Raw genomic sequence first — 18,428 nt, forward strand, 5'->3', positions numbered from 1 at the left:
CAAATGGAGAAGATGAAGAATTTCGAAATGCTCCAAAACCCAAGATTTTTGGATTGAAATGTAGCCCAAGCCAAGTTCTACACTTTTTACAAAGGAACTATGGTAAAAGATCACTCAAACTAGATGATTCCTTAGAGAGAAATTGAAGTTTAGAGTGAGGAGTTCTCCAATGGAGGTTTTGAAAAGTTAGAGAGAGAAAAGGCACCAAAAAAGTGATCCAAAAGTCGAAATTCGGACTGATATACAAACAGGTCCGCTCGAGCGTGGGATTCCCCGCTCGAGCATCAGACACAGACTCACGCTCGAGCGTCAAAAGTGCCGCTCGAGCGTCGGATGCACACTTCCAGAAGTTTTGCAGTCGATGGTCCCCGCTTGAGCATGAAAGTGGACGCTTGAGCGTCCAATGACCTGTAGAACAAAATACTGAGAGATGGAAAATCACACTCGAGCGTCAAAGCAAAAACAAAAGGGTCCGCTCAAGCATCAAAAGCCCCGCTCGAGCGTGAAGGCCAAAATCTGGGCATCAACTTTTGGTTTCTAAACACAACCAACCTGTTTCCAACCTACCCAACACAACCCAAGACTCAAATATAAAGAGTAAAGGATAGAAATGAGAATATGGCCATAACACATCTACAGAACCGAGTCCGGAATATAATTAAACAAGAAAAGGGAAAACCGGGATCGCTATATATTCGATAGTAGTAATGATACTAAAAATTTTATCAAAGTGATAAATGATTAAAAAAAAATTAGTTTTTTGAGTTTTGATTTATTTTTAGATTATTTATGATAGTTTGTACTAAAATATGAGATGAAATATATAAATAGTTGAATTGTAAATTTTAAAGATATTTTTAGGGAGTTTTTTTGATAAATCCATTTTCTAAGAGTTTTATTCCATCCAACCCATATTCTTTTTGACTATTCCATTAGGTCCAATTTGAGATAAGAAGACCAAAATACCCTTTTCATCTATTTATGTTCCATTTAATTCACATTATTTTCTTATGTTTCAATAAGTCCTATGGGTGACATAATTACCAAAATACCCTTAATGTGAATGTTCACACCGTCAATATAAATGTTTATATCGCCAATGTGTAGGGGCCCAACTCATGTCGATTCTCGTGGGTGCCCGAAAAAATTCGAGTCGGGCCGGCCCGGCCCACAAGCCAAAAAAATAGGCCCGACCCGGCCCGTTGATAATATGAATATTCACATTGACAAGTTAACATTCACATTGATAGGAGTGTAAAATTGGTCTGCGGCCCGTGGGTGGCCCGAAACCAGCTCGTCGCCCGGGGCGGGCCCGGGCCAACCCGTTCACAATATGAACATTCACATTGACATATTAGTATTAACATTAACATTAACATTGACAAGAGTGTAAAATTGGCCCATGACCCGTAGGCAGCCCGAAGCCCGGGCCCGGGCCCGAGTCGGAGTGGACCCGGCCCGGCCCGTTGACAATGTGAATATTCACATTGACATGTTAACATTCACATTGATAGGAGTGTAAAATTAGCCCGCGGCCTGTGGCCGGCCCGAAACCCGCCTGTGGCTCGTGGGCTGCCCTGGGCGGGCCCGGCCCGACCCATTGATAATGCAAATATTCACATTGACATGTTAACATTCATATTGATAAAAGTATAAAATTAGCCCGCGCCCCGTGGCTGCCCGAAACTAACTCACGGCCCGTGGGCGGCCCGGGGCGGGCCCGACTCGGCCTGTTGACAATGTGAATATTCACATTGACATATTAACATTCACATTGATAAAAGTGTAAAATTGACTCACGTCCCATGGGCGGCCCGGGACGAGCCCGGTCCGGCCCGTTGACAATGTGAATATTCACATTGACATATTAGCATTCACATTGATAGGAGTGTAAAATTGACCCGTGACCCGTGGGCAGTCCGAAGCCCGCCCGCTGCCCAGGGCGGGCCCGGCCCGGCTCGTTGACAATGTGAATATTCACATTGACATATTAACATTAACATTGATAAAAGTGTAAAATTAGCCCGTGACCCGTGGGCAGCCCGAAGCCCGGCCCCGAGCCGACGCGAGCCCGGTCCGTTGACAACGTGAATATTCACATTGACATGTTAACATTCACATTGATAAGAGTGTAAAATTGACTCGCGACCCATGGGCGGCTCGGGGTGGCCCGGGTTTGGGTCCGGGCCTACCCCGGGCCGCGGGCGAGCTTCGGGTAGCGGACAAGTTTTACACTCCTATCAATGTTAATGTTAACATGTCAATGTGAATATTCACATTGTCATGGGTCAGACCAAGCCCGCCTCGGGCTGCGATTGGGCTTCGGGCCGCCCACGGGCTGCGGGCCAATTTTACACTCCTATCAATGTGAATGTTAACATGTCAATGTGAATATTCACATTGCCAAGGCCGGGCCGGGCCTGCCCTGGCCCGAGGTCGGGCTTCGAGCTGCCCACGGGTCACGGGCCAATTGTACACTCTTATCAATGTGAATGTTAACATGTCAATGTGAATATTCACATTGTCAACAGGCCAGGCCGGGCCCGCCCGGGCCGCCCACGAGCCGTGGACGGGTTTCGAGCAGTCACGGGGCGCGAGCTAATTTTATACTCCTATCAATGTGCATGTTAACATGTCAATGAAAATATTCACATTGTCACGAGTCGGGCCAAGCCCGCCTCGGGCTGCGGTCGGGCTTCGAGGTCGCCCACGGGCTGCGGGCCAATTTTACACTCTTATCAATGTGAATATTCACATTGTCAACGGGCCGGCCCGAGCCCACCTCGGGCAGCGGGCGGGCTTTTGGCCGTCCATGGGCCGCGGGTCAATTTTATACTCTTATCAATGTGAATGGTAACATGTCAATGTGAATATTCACATTGTCAACGGGCTGGACCGGGCCCGCTCCGGGCCGCCCATGGGCCGCGGGCGGGTTTCGCGCCGCCACGGGATGGGGGCCAATTTTACACTCCTATTAATGTGAATGTTAACATGTCAATGTGAATATTTACATTGTCAACGGGCCGAGTCGGGCCTGCCCTGGGCTGCTGTCTAGTTTTATACTCTTATCAATGTGAATATTAACATGTCAATGTGAACATTCACATTGTCAACAGGCCGGGCAGGGCCCGCCCACGGGCCGTGGGCGGGTTTCGGGTAGCTACGAGGTGCGGGCTAATTTTACATTCCTATCAATGTGAATATTAACATGTCAATGTGAATATTCATATTGTCAACGGGCCGGCCCGGGGCTGTGGGCAAGCTTTTGGCCGCCCATGGACCGGGCCCGCCCCGGACCGCCCATGGGCCGCGAACGGGTTTCGCGCCGCCACGGGACGGGGGCCAATTTTACACTCCTATTAATGTGAATTTTAACATGTCAATGTGAATATTCACATTGTCAACGGGCCGGGTCCGCCCTGGCTCGCGGGCGGGTTTCGGGCCGCCCACGGGCCAATTTACATTCCTACAAATGTGAATTTTAAAATATGAATGTTCACATCATTAAATTGCTAATCGTTGAAAAAATATTTATAAGGGTATCAAAATTAAATATAATGGCATAAGTGTCCAAGAAAATAGTGTAAATCAAGAAAATGGACTTTATGGAATAAAACTATACATACATGGGACTAAATGTGTTAAAAAATTCCTTCATGGACTTCTTGGGTTAAAACACTTCTAAATTGGACTTATCAATAAAAATCTCATATTTTTATAATGACAATTGTATCATTGAAAATTATAGCAGAAACTTATTCGTAATAAGTTTAGTCTATGAGACATTGAGATTGGCTTGTAACTGCTCCTTATGTTTACGTGTAATTAGGGTTGTAATTTGGGAAGATTAAGTCAAGTTAAGAGTCTATCAAAGTTTAGTCTAAAAGTTTATCCAAAGTCCTAGCTCAACCTTTCCTCAAATTTGCTTACGTAAGTTTGAATCTGAGTTTATCTCAAAAAATTTGGACTAATTTAAATAATAGATTTGTAGTAATGCTATCTAATTTGGTTCAAGTTTTAACCCACCTAGATTGTTCTTTTATCATCAATGTTAATGTAAATTGTGTAAATGTAAATTACCACTACCACCCACTCCACCTACCACCTCCACTACCACCTACACCTACTACCATCTTCTCTTCTATATATAGGAATTGTAATATACAACATAATATCAATCAATTATAATACATACAATTTCTCTCTATATCAATTTATATAATTTCTCTCTATATCAATTTGTCTAACATGGTATCAGAGCAAGGTTAAGAATTTAGTGATTCCGCTTCACCGGCGGGCGGCAGCCTCGCCTTGGCCGTCCGCCGGACAAACCCAAATTTTCTAATTTCTCTCTCTGCAGACAGCTCTATTTCCCTTCTCACTGACCACGGCTTTGCTTCATCTTCTCAGCCACCACCTCTGCACCGATCCACCTGTACTGCCACGGGTGATAGAGAGAGGGCCGTTGTCAATCTCTCTCTCTCCCTATTGTTGTTTCAGTTTCTGCAGGGCACTAGCATACACCATGGGCGCAAGACACTTCATCTTCCTCATCCTCACACTCTCTCTCATCATCACCATTCCCACGATGAAAGCTCAAAACATCACAGAGATCCTCTCTTCCTTCCCAGACTACACTCTCTTCAATAGCTACCTCACCCAAACAAGGCTCGGTGACGAAACAACAGTCGCGAGACCATCACAGTCCTGGTTCTCAACGAAGCGTCAATGGAGATCCACCAAGCCCTGCCGCGCTCCTAACTCATCCGCAACGTCCTCCCCCGAATCGACCACCACCAACCGTCACACAGACCTCACCCCCGCCTTCCTTCATATGGTGGACGCAGACCCAGTACCTCAGGTCTCTCTTCTTTGTCGAGATCAGCCTCCTTCTCGGGACTGGTTCTCCCTTCATTTGTTTACAGAATCTCTCTCTCTCTCTCTCTCTCTCGGCAGTCTCGGTTACGGAGAGGACGACACACAAGCTGCTTCAACACACACACACGGTGCACATCTCTCTCCATGCACGACACAACTCTCTCTCTCTGACTCTCGGTTAGAATAGCACCCAACAGCATGGTTTTTAAAGAATAATCACACACACACCCACCCAACTTCTTCTCTCTCTCTGATACAACCTGTAAAAGCTTCTCCATATATTCTATTTCCTCTCTCCCACCTTAGCCGCTTTTTGTCCCTCCACCATAATTGTTTCCACTACCCACCTTTCTTTTTATTTTTTTTTCTATATATATATATTTTTTTTTATTCTCACCAACACGGATACCAATCTTCCTTTCTTTTCTTTTTTTTTTAATCACCCCATCCACCGACAGACAAGTGCACACAGCACTCACATGACATCGTTTTTAAAACCCATTTTCCTTTTTTTTTCTTCATTTTTCTTTTTTTTTTAATCACGCTCATCCACCGCCCAATTTTTATTTTTTATAACTTACTTGGTGCTCTATTTTTATTGCCCCAATTACTCCCTTACTTTTCCCACAAAAAAAAAAAAAAAACAAATAAACAAACAAACAAACAAACAAAACAAAAACATTCATCATTCCACAAACTCCTTTTATTCATGTCGGGGCTCACCCCGATCCCCATTTTACACCACCAAAAAAAAAAAAAAACAAAAAAACAAAACAAACACAACAACGGCTTTGTTTTCTTTTCTGCAGACGGCTACACCCCGACGTCCCTTCTCTACTCTGCCGCCGGTCTCTTCTTCTTGCCTCTGTCCTGGATGGCCCTTGACGGTGTTGCCTCCATGTTTCCCACTCCACTGGGCATGATCACTACTCCCTGCTCCTCCACTGCAGCATATGGCGGACCTCCAAATCGGAACATCACGGTGGCCTTCCGCTTCAGCTCCTTGTTTTCCATCTTTAGCACGCTTATCTCTGCTCGCGCATCTTTATACATGCGTTGGAGCAGAGCCAGTTGGGCGTTTAATTGTTGCACCTCATTTGTCCTACTCTGCAGCCGGTGCGACAAGTTTGTGACCGCCGTCATGGACTCCACACATGCCTTCAAAGTATACTGATTAGCCTCCACATCCGTTTGCACTGCCATTTTTTGCTCCACCGACTGCATCGGAAAGTTCAACGGAGCAAACCCAGTGGTGTTTGGTTGAGGTTCACGGGACACCGCACCAGTTATCTCTCTTGTGGACTCGTTGAGGTCGGGAAAGAGAGTAAGCAGAGGGCGGGACGAAGAGGCCATTTTCTGGGCAACAGAGTGTTACAGAATATTACAGAGTTTCTCTCTCAGAACACGAAGAGTTTTTCAGACGTTTCTCTCAGTTTTTTTTTTGTCTCAGTCTCTGCCTTAGCCTCTGCCTTCGTCTTGGTTATATAGCCAAGGCAGACACGCGCATCCTGCGCCGCTCGGCGCTCGCCGACAACCTGGCACGCCTTTTGATGCATTTGGGCATGCCTTTTGATGGCACGCCTTTTGAGGGTGCGGGCACACCTTTTGAGGGCACGACTTTTGAGGGCTCGATATCTATATCCCTGTATATCTTTTGGGCAGCCTATATACACACTCATACAGTGTCTTCTACACCGGTCAGCTTTATCAATCCCTTTGTTTCAACCTCAAATAGGTTTCTATCTTCACACCTATTTGAGTTTGAGGGGGGGTTATACACAGTATCATGTATAAGTCGTTCATGGCGCACTGTGCACCACCACAACCTCTGCTACATCGGTCCGACATGACCCCGTAAACTGTCCTGCTACATCGGTCCGACATGACCCCGTAAACTGTCTTCTACAACGGTCCGACATGACCCCATAAACTGTCCCGACATTGATTCCGGTCAGCTTCTACATCGGTCCGACATGACCCCGTAAACTGTCTTCTACATTGGTCTGACACGACCACACAGTGTCTGCTACAACGGTCCGACATGACCCCATAAACTGTTCCGACATTGATTCCGGTCAGCTGCTACATCGGTCCGACATGACCTCGTAAACTGTCTGCTACAACGGTCCGACATGACCCCGTAAACTGTCTGCTACAACGGTCCGACATGACCCCGTAAACTGTCTTCTACACCGGTCCGACATGACCCCATAAACTGTTTTCTACAGCGGTCTGACACGACCACACAGTGTCTGCTACAACGGTCCAACACGACAATACCGTGTCTCCTATCCTGTTTTATTTTATTTATCAGTTTATTTTTCTGTTTTGTTACTCTCTCCAAACTCAAGTTGGCTAGTGCCTATCCTCCTTGAGTTTGAGGGGGGCTGTTAATGTAAATTGTGTAAATGTAAATTACCACTACCACCCACTCCACCTACCACCTCCACTACCACCTACACCTACTACCATCTTCTCTTCTATATATAGGAATTGTAATATACAACATAATATCAATCAATAATATCAATCAATTATAATACATACAATTTCTCTCTATATCAATTTATATAATTTCTCTCTATATCAATTTTTTTATAAATGAATAATACAGTACAAGCAATATAACAAAATTACACTAATTAAAAAAAAGATTAGAATATAAGCACCATTGTTTAAAACACACATTCTAAATTAGGTTTGCACATACATTAGCCAATCAAATACAAATCCCAAGCCAAGCCATTAACGTTAAGTTTAACTATTATATACCATGTTTTATTTATAATATGATGTGATATACTTAGATCATAAGTTCATTTACAGTATTACCCACATTGTGTTGTTGATGCTGTTGGCGTTTTTTGTAATATACATATATATATATATATATATTTGGTGGAGTTAACAACAGATTTATTATTTTAGATAATTCCCATTAGCTTTTGAATTCCACTAAAAGAATGAAAAACGTAAGGGGAAGAGCATGAGAATAGCTCATGATTTGATGTGTTTGTCCCACCCATGCCTATCATTAATTATTCTAACAATCAATTGGTACACTATTATATTGTTGTGCGGTTGATTAAGCAAATTTTACTTTTGAACAAAATTTGGATTTGTCTACAACCTTTTATAATCCTAGGATATTTTAAGACTTTACATAGAGTAATAATATAAGATTTTATATGGTTTAGATCACGCCCAAAATAATAATAAGAGTACCGTTATCATACTCCTAACAATAGGGTAATACTATGCACCATTGGTTATGACTCTTATGACATTCCTTTATGACCTATAGTGATATTAGCTATGACACATTATAATGTTAGTTATAATATTATTTTAACTATGATCTCAAATTTTTTTGATTATATCTCATTTTATGGTTATAACTTCTTCTTTTTTTTCTTTTACTTACAATACTCGTAGAATTGAATTATGACATTTCAGATAATCAAACTCACAAATATCATAATTTACATATGATACCTACCCTTTTCCCCACAACAATAATTGAATTTTGTCCTAAACTAATGCTGAAAGTTGATGTACTTGTGATGTATCTAATCTTCTACTCATATCTTTTACATCAATAAATTTTATTTTCATCAATTAAAAATAATAATAATACTGAAGGCTTTCGAAAGCTCTGTAATCAAACTAGTTGCATAATTGGTTGTTAATTGGAAATTATAAGTTTTATGTCGACGTTGCAAATACTTACTACTGACTTCATTAGATGTTTTTGCTTAGATTGATTCACTAGTATCAACTCATAAAAGCTCTTCCTCTGTATCTCTCTCTTGTTCACATACACCAAATTTTACTACTACTAGTTTTTGCTACTAAAAATGGAAGTTACACTTCACTTAGTTGCAGTGACATTTGGTTTGATTGTTTTGGTAACGTATGTGTTAGTATTATAATATGTATTAGATAGCGTATGTGTTAGTATTATAATATGTATTAGATAGTGCAGATAGTGCATTTGCTTTCAGTTCCTTTCGACTACTTTCCCATGATGGTGTTTGCATCATGTAGCATAGCATCTTCTCTCCTATATAAAGGAGTGTGTGTACCTATTCAAACATCCAATATACAATATCCATTAATACACAATTCTCTCTCTTTCTCTATACATTAATTTAACATGGTATCAGAGTTATAAGATTTAGGCCTATATTTCTTTTTCACCGACGAGCAGTGGGCCGACAACCTTACCTTCGCTGCCCGCTGGAGTTTTCTACACAGCCATCGACATCAATAACCTTCAAATTCTTCTTCTGAGCGACAAACGTGTTTGCTATTGGAAATGGTTGGAAAATTTTGGGTAAAATCAGAATTTTTTCCTAACTTTGGTCTATTATTTAGGTCAGACCCGAGCGTTGATTTTCGCGGGTCAAAGTGGTAACGCCTTCTATATCGCGTTGTGATTCACGTGGTATATTTGGTTGCTCAAAACTATTACCGAGTGAATGAAAAATTGAAGCCAAAGTATGCTCCATAAAAATGGAGTTTTGATGGAAAATCCTTAAAGGTTTGAATAAGGCTTGTCCCACATTGATTTGGTGGGAAGTTTTGAATGAGTTTATAAAGCATGAGATTGGAACTTGGGGTGTGCCCCAAGGGGTACCCAAGTGTTTTAGAGAGGGAGGCTATGGGAAAAATGGGCTAGACCCATTGGACCCAAAAATCACCACACGCACGCACGCGCGCCGCCGTCCGTCTAGCTGGGCTTGGGCGCGGTTTAAGATTGGGTTGGGCTTCAAAAATATTTGAATTTAATTTTATTTTTAAAAAAATAAAATCCAGAATTCAAATTAATTCCGGAAATAAACTGATCCGGTTTTTCTGTACACCCAAACAGGTCCCTTCCCGTTTTTATCTGTTTGGATTTTGAACCCAACAGATTTAAATCTATTTAATTCAAAACCAAACAGGTTTCATACCTGTTCAAACAGGTTTGCACCTGTTTAATTCAAAAGCTGTAGCCACCAATACATCTATAAATAGGACAACCCTCATTTGATGTTTTACATTCAAAAATTTCGTACTTCACCTCTGCAAATGTGTTCTTCATTTTACTGCATTTAATTTTTGTGAGAAAGAGTATAAACACTTAGTGTGTTCGTTAGGCAAACAATTTGTGGTGCTGCTATTGTTTGTAGTTGATCATTTCATCCTGGGAGATAAACATCCACATTCTGAAAGCACCGAGGAGAAGACAAATCTATCTTAAGGACACAGTGTCAAACACTGAACTTGATCAGAATAATATTCATGATATTAATCAAGTAAATTATTTATTTATTTTTCTGTTTTTATTATTTATTTAAATCAGATTTTAATTTTGTTTTTGTAACAAAATAAAATCTTGTTTTATTTATTTAATTCTGTTTCTAATTTGATTTTTGTAATTAAACAATTTTCTTCCATTTTCTTTATTTCTTTTATATTTTGTTTATTGTTAAATACCCAAACAAAATTAATTAATTTAAATACAGTGAAAATTGTCCAATATGTACCTCTATCACGAAGCGCCTTGTAAGCTTCAATGACCAGAACGACCTCATTTGCAGACTTGGCTAGCCCATATTGCTGCTTCAAGCTCCCCAAGTTGTCAAGTCCTCCCTCAAACAAGCAGAATATCTCATCCTTCACTGCAAATGATCTGTCAAGTGCTCCCTCAAACAAGCAGAATATCTCATCCTTCACTGCAAATGATCTGGGCTGTAAAGGAGACTGGTTGTGATGAGTATAGGCTAACTGAACATCGTCTCCGATCTGCATGGACACCGCCGATTGATTGCTGTCCAGAAATCGCTTCACCAGCGTCATCGCCATTATCTTCGGCGACACCGTCCTGCTTCCGGCCGCCACCAGCTCTTTCGGCGGCAACACAATTGAGCTGCTAAATACTCCCAACATGGCTACAACCAGCTCCTTCCAGTGACCTTTCCAGCTCCTAAAACCCAGCCAAAGCCTGCTCCAGTAACCGGAACCACACCATCTCAAGTTTCGTCTTCCGCCACCACAACCCCTCCTATGCCAAATCCACGCCCAGCAGCTATTCGAGTTTGCGGACAAGTATAGGGGCAAATATGACAGCAGCATCACCGTGGCTCAAAAGTACTACCGTTCTGTCAGTGGATACGAAGATGAGTTACTATGGGCTGCTGCATGGTTGTACAAGGCTACCAACAACCAGTACTACTTGAGCTACCTTGGCAACAATGGTGATTCTCTTGGTGGAACCGGTTGGGTCATGACCGAGTTCGGATGGGATGTCAGGTATCCTGGTGTTCAAACTCTTGTTGCCAAGCTTCTAATGGGAGGCAGAGCCGGTCACTATGCACCGGTGTTTGAGCAGTACAAGCAGAAAGCAGAGTTTTTCATGTGTTCATTTCTTGGAAAGGGCACTCGCAACGCTCAGAAGACTCTCGGTGGCCTTATTTTCATTCAGAGATGGAACAACTTGCAGTTTGTTACCAATGCCTCTTTCCTCCTCCATGTCTACTCCGACTCGGTTGAGAGCGTTCGGTCGGTGGTGAATCTGGCCTCGATCTGACGCCGATCTCGCCGGAAACTGGCCTTCTTCATGGCACTAGTGGACACAGCAGCTCTAAGCAAAACCCTCTTCACAATGGCACCATCACCGCCACCAACTTCTGCCATTGGTGCGTCTGTGAATTTCCCTTCCTTCTGTGCTCTCCTCAGCCGCATCACCCTCCATCATCACATTCTTTATTGCATTATGCTGTCTCCACGACTTTTGAATTTTCACTGATAATCATCTACTTCACTACCTTTTGAATATGTGGTGTACCAACTGTCACCTCGTGGGCTTGTTCCCACCACACTATCATAATATATTATAGTACGCAATACCAGTCCACAGATTCAAACCACTTCTCATTTTTCAAATTTTTGTTTTATTTCATTACACACAAAAATCAAAACAACAAAAAAAAAAGAAAAAAAAAACAAAACAAAACAAAACAAAACCACCAACCACAAACACCGACCTTACTTTTTCGCCTCTTCCATTGCTCTCTTCCTCTTGCCTCCGCCTTAGGCGTCCCTTGACGGCCCTGCCTCCATGCTTCCCAGTCCACCGAGCACGTTGCTTCCCCGCTGCTCCTCAAATGCAGCATACGGCGGACCTCCGAATCGGAACATAACCTTGGCCTTCCATTTTAGCTCCTTGTTTTTCACCTTTAGTACGCATATCTCTGCTCACGCATCCTTATACATGATCTGGAGCAGAGCGAGTTGGGCATTTAACTAGTGCACCTCACTAGTTCTATTTTGTAGCCGATGCGACAACTTAGAGACCGCAGTCACTGTCTCCAAGCACGACTTCAGCATAAAATGGTTGGCTTCAATGTCCGTTTGCGCTGCCATTATTTGATCCACTGACAGTATTGGAAAGTTCAATAAAGCAAAGGCAACTGTACTCGGTCCAAGGGCGCTTGGTTGCGCTTCAAGGGCGACAGAACCGGTTATCTCTATTGTGGACTCATTCAGGTCAAGAAAAAAAGTGAGCGAACCACGATAAGAAGAGGCCATGTTATGTCAAGGGTTGCAGAGTGTTTCAGAGAAGTAGAGTGTTTCAGGGAATGTCAGAAAAGGTTTGTAGTTATTAGAGAACGAAAATATTTCAGAATGGTTTGTTTTGTACTGCCTCTATCCAGCCTCAATCTCGATTTAAATATCCAGCCTCAATCTCAATTTAAATAGAGAGTGAAGAGACGAAGACGACAAACGGGAGCGAGAGCCACGTGAATCGCGCGACACTCGAAGCCACAGTGTCATGCGCAACTTTTAATGTATTGGAAACAACTTTTGAGGGCACGACTTTTGAGGGCGTGATATATATATACATGTATATCTTTGGGCAGCTTATATACACGATCATACAGTGTATTCTCCAATGGTCCGACACGACCACACAGTGTCTTCTTCAACGGTCCAACACGACTACACATTGTCTTCTACAACAGTTCGACACAACCATACAGTGTCTTTTACAACGGTTCGACACGACCTCACAGTGTCTTCTACAGCGGTCTGACACGAGCCATACAGTGTCTTCTACACCAGTCTGCCACAACCATATAGTCTCTTCTACAACAGTCTGACACGACCATGCAGTCTCTTCTAGAGAAAGAGAGAGAATTGTATATTAATGGATATTGTATATTGCATGTTTGAATAGGTACAAACACTCCTTTATATAGGAGAGAAGATGCTATGCTACAAACATGATGCAAACACTATCATGGGAAAGTAGCCGAAAGGAACCGAAAACAAATGCACTATCTGCACTAGCTAATACATATTATAATACTAACAGCCCCCCTCAAACTCAATGAGGATAGGTACCAACCAACTTGAGTTTGGAGAGAGTAACAAAACGGGAAAATAAATAAAAATAGGATAAGAGACACTGTATGGTCGTATCAAACCATTGTAGAAGAGACTGTATGGTTATGACAAACCGGTGTAGAAGACACTGTATGGCTCGTGTCGGACTGGTGTAGAAGACACTGTGAGGTCGTATCGAACCACTGTAGAAGACACTTTATGGTTGTGTCGAACCGTTATAAAAGATACTGTGTGGTCGCGTCGGACCGTTGTAGAAGACACTGTGTGGTCGTGTCAGACTACTGTAGAAGACACTGTGAGGTCGTATCAAACCATTGTAACAGACACTGTGGTCGTGTCGGACGTTGGAGAATACACTGTATAATCGTGTATATAAACAGCCCAAAGCTATACATGTATATATATATATCACGCCCTCAAAAGTCGCGCCCTCAAAAGTTGCTCCCAATACATCAAAAGTCGCGCATGACACTGTGGCTTCGAGTATCGCGCGATTCACATGGCTCTCGCTCCCGTTTGTCGTCTTTGTCTCTTCGCTCTCTATTTAAATCGAGGCTGAGGCTAGATAGAAGCAGTGCAAAACAAACCATTCTGAAATCTCTTCGTTCTCTGATAGCTGCAAACCCTTTCTGACATTCTCTGAAACACTCTGCTTCTCTGAAACACTCTGTAACCCCTAACATAACATAGCTTCTTCGTAGTATTATAATATGTATTAGATAGTGCAGACAGTGCATTTGATTTCGGTTCCTTTCGTCTACTTTCCCATGATGGTGTTTGCATCATATTTGTAGCATAGCATCTTCTCTCCTATATAAAGGAGTGTGTGTACCTATTCAAACATGCAATATACAATATCCATTAATACACAATTCTCTCTCTTTCTTTATACATTAATTTAACCGAATACATGGAAAGTTATGAATTCAATGTGGTCGAGACCAAAGAAGATTGAGAGGTTACAGAGAGAACAAGGTCTAGAGGGAAAATCCTTATCGGTTGTATTATAGAGACACCAAAGAGATGTTCAAATTGTTCAAAGAAGTCAAAAGTAAACCTCTCAATGCTTAGTGGCTATTGGAGTTGTTTAGCATGTGGGTACAGAATTTTATGTTCCTAAATTTTGCTTTTTCTTTAGTTCGATAAATTTTTATGAGTAAAATTAGATATAATTATATATTTTTTTATTTTCTCGCTAAGTAATAAGATTTACATTCATAAATTTATCTATGACTCACTCACTTGTGTCTTAGAGTGAAAACAGAAGGTAAGAAATAAGAATATATGTCGGATTTTTAATTTTTAATCATTAAATTATGTGGGTGTTTGGGGGGTTTTTTTTATAATTTTTTGATTTTTAGCTTTTGTATGAACTAAAAAAGTCAATGTGTTTGAGAAATTGTTAAAAAAATTACTTTTTGTGAGTGAAAAAATCGATACGATATTTGCCCTTTTTGGCTCATGACAAATACTTAAGTGATTTTTTGACTTATTTAAGTGGTTCCCAAACACCCTTCTATGTTTCAATTTTCATGTGTCTAGTGATTGTATTTCTTTTGATCTTTCTTAAGTATAACAATGTATCGCCGGTCAATAAAAAAATCATAAATAAAACCAAATAAAAAGTCTTGTATCTCACAAATCTAGCAATATTATGATCCCTATTACAAATTAAAAATATTCATTTAAACTTGATAACGACACATAATATTACAATTATATTCAATATTAACTCCCAATTTTTGGCCGGATAATGGCAGGTGAGAATTCATTTAGATGGCGTTTGGGCCACTTCCAAGGGTGAACATGATGGAACCAAAACTAATAAATGAAATATTGGTGAAGAGCAGTGTTTACCAAAAGACAAAGCAAAGTCCATTTCACAATTTGCTAGTCGCTGGGCTTGTCACTTACGAGGAAGACAAATGGGCTAAGCATCGCAGAATCATGAACCCTGCTTTCTATCTTGAATGTTAAAGGTTGTGTTCCCCTTTTAATCTTCCCTATTTATGCATTTTTTCGCACCTCAAATGTACTCTTAATCGCATAATTTTTTGAAAGGGTGATTTTACTTACACCACTATTTAACTTTTTTACACCCTCCATCCCATTATACCATTAAAAAAAATGTAATTCTCATTACACCTCCAATATATTACCAAAACTAACCTTAAATTAACTATTTCATCTCTTTGCACCACTAATTTTGGTAACACGGTTTTAAACAATTTATATTATTCCGGTGTTATACTACTGGAAAAAATAGATCTCTCTAGCATTTTGTTGCTATACATTTATAGAGACACTTTCTTCCAAACAATGATTTTTTTAATTTGTGGTGGGTCTGTTGATAATACAACGCTAATTAATTTAAATTATTCCAGTGTCATGTTGCCGTCCAATTAGATAATAACAATAAATTAATTTGGGCCACTTGTAAAGTGCATGTTCAGTGATACATTGTTATACAAATGGGATTACTCTAGTATCATGTTGCCAAACTAAAATAGAGTTGTCTAGGCCCCTATCGCTGAACATTGAAATATTTACTTTTTTCTTGAAGCATCTATAAAAAAATTCATAAATCAAACACGCATCCATAAAATTATACATAAAAAGTATCTATAAAATTATTCATAAGAACATCAAGTCTACGAATATCCATAAAGTAATCATAAAATTTGTCATTGTTTGCATCCATCAATCAAACATATTATCACAATTTGTCTTGGTAATTTGTAAGTAATTTTTCCCCTTTATTGAAATAGACATCCACACGTTTTAGAACCTGTTAATCTCAATTGTTCCTCCTTGACTTTTCTATTGTCACTACAAGAATTTTCACTTTTGGCGACTAAATTTTTAGTCGCCAAAAGTTTTCTTTTAGTCGCCTATAGTCTTTAGCGACTAAATTTTTCGGTCGGAAAATTAGTAGTGAAAGAGTAGTCGGGAAATCTAATTGCCGACTAAAGCTAATTTAGTCGCCAAATGTATACCTTTGCCAACTAAATATTTAGTTGCCAATAGGTTTGGAAAACAATTCCGGTAGCAGTTATGTGGTGAGTATGGAGAAGTAGAAATGACTGTTTATTTAATAAGGTACAACCGGATTGGAATGCTTTGGAAGAGCTAATAAAGGCTAGAGTAGCTTTGTGGGTAGCCTCATCTTTGAAGGGGTTTAATTATTCGGTGCACGATGTTATATATAACCTGAATCAAATCTGTCTCTGTGTGTAGTTATTTGATGTCTTGCTAAAGCTCTATGGTTTGATTCTTTTTTTGTTGCTGAATTGGAAATCTGCATCTGTGCTATTTTCTGCTGCTCTGTATCTAAGTCCTGGTTTGATATGTCTGATCCATGGGCTGCATTATGTTGATGTTTATGAATCTGTTTTGTCCTGAAATTGGAAGGGTTCAGGTGGTAGGCTGATGAGTCACTACAGCTATTAATTGCTGTCTTGAATCTGTTTTGGGTTGGCCTTAGAAGGCTGCAGCTGTTAAGGCTGAAGCTTTGTGTGTTGTTGGTGTTTGTTGTTCTACTATGGTGCCTAGGTAGTGGGTGCATGCTGCTTTGCTATGGTGTATGCTGATCTGGGTGTATTCTGCTACTGTTGGTTGGTCACTGTTTTGGCTCCTACCAGTTTATATACCAGTTGGTTTCTTAGTTCCATGTTTTAGACTAGTCTATCCTTTTTCTTGCTTTTTTTTTCTTGCTCTCTTTTGTTAGTTTCTCACCAACTGGCGCTTGGTGTTTTTTTAGCTCCAAGCTCCTCTTTATTGATGTAATATTGCACTCTGTATGTTTCATCAATAAAATTTTTGTTTTGCCAATCAAAAAAAAAAAAATAGGTTGAAAAATTAATTAAATAATACATTTTTGCCGACCAATTTTTTTGTCACCCAGAGCCAATTATTTAGGCCTAGTTTGGCTTATACTATATAAGTCAAAAAGCCAAAAAGTTATTCCAAAATCCAAAAAGATATTACTATTCACCAAAAAAAAATTTAAAAGATCAATTTTCTTCTCAAAAAGTACAATTTGAATTGATGTAAAGCAGCGGCTGTGCAGCAAAAATGAAATGATACACACACCGTTGTTCGTCCCATGGGGGCCATTACGGGTCCCGTTTTGATAATCTGAGCCGTTCAATGTGTAGAAATCGTCAAGTACTATATGTCTGCAAAAAATCACATTGATCGGATATCGATAACTATATGATCAAATCAGTTATATACAACAAATCGATGGTGTTATAATTAATGATTGAAAAATAAATAAATTTGATCAGATAGCTATCGATATCCGATTAACGTGATTTTTTATAGGTACATAGTGTTCGACGAGTTACACACATTGAACGGTTCAGATTATTAAAATGGGACCCGTGATGACCCCCACGGGCCAAACAAAACAGTCCAATGCTTTGTACAAACAATTTTTTAATACACATTTTTTCATAAAAAGTCAAAAAGTTAACCCAAACCTCCATATTTTTTTTTTTGTCTTTTTTAGTCCAAAAAGACAAAAAGTGCACTTTTTTAGGACACCCCAAACCAACCCTAAAAATTTTTAACTACTAAATTTTTTAGTCGCCTAAAGCAAATACTAGTGTTTTGGCTACTAAAATTTTAGTCGCCTAAAGTCGATCTTTTTTAGCTACTAAAATTTTAGTCGCCAAATATTATTTCTTTTGGCTACTAAAAATTTAGTCGCCTAAACTCAGACATTTTTTGCTACTAAATTTTTAGTCGCCAAAAGTATTTTTATTCTTCAACTTTTATTTTTAGCTACTAAATATTTTAGTCGCCAAATGTGTGTTTTTCTTTTGGTTACAAAACTTTTAGTAGCCAAAGGTATGATTTTCATTTGGCTACAAAAGATTTAGTAGCCAAATAGTTGTTTTTCTTTTGCCTACAAAAAATTTAGTAACCAAATATTTGATTTTCTTTTAGTTACAAAACTTTTAGTAACCAAATGTTTTTTTTTTTTTTTTCCCTTTTTATTGGCTACAAATCATTTAGTCGGCAAAAACATGATATTCTGTTTTATTACAAATATTATAATGTGTCCATAACCTATCTGTATTCCATGCAACCTGTAATACGTGTATAAATAAAATGATACATAAACTATCAATCATTCCACAACATCCGTA

The 18,428-nt window shown here is 40.0% G+C and overlaps 1 pseudogene; it reads left to right on the top strand.

Moving 5' to 3' along the window:
* Positions 1-10,810: 10,810 nt before the first annotated feature.
* On the top strand, positions 10,811-11,452 carry LOC114311000 (endoglucanase 6 pseudogene; annotated as a pseudogene).
* The last annotated feature ends 6,976 nt before the right edge of the window (positions 11,453-18,428 follow it).

The sequence above is a fragment of the Camellia sinensis genome, chromosome 8 (genome assembly GCF_055761805.1).
Source record: "Camellia sinensis isolate YWXY chromosome 8, ASM5576180v1, whole genome shotgun sequence".
Taxonomy (NCBI): domain Eukaryota; kingdom Viridiplantae; phylum Streptophyta; class Magnoliopsida; order Ericales; family Theaceae; genus Camellia; species Camellia sinensis.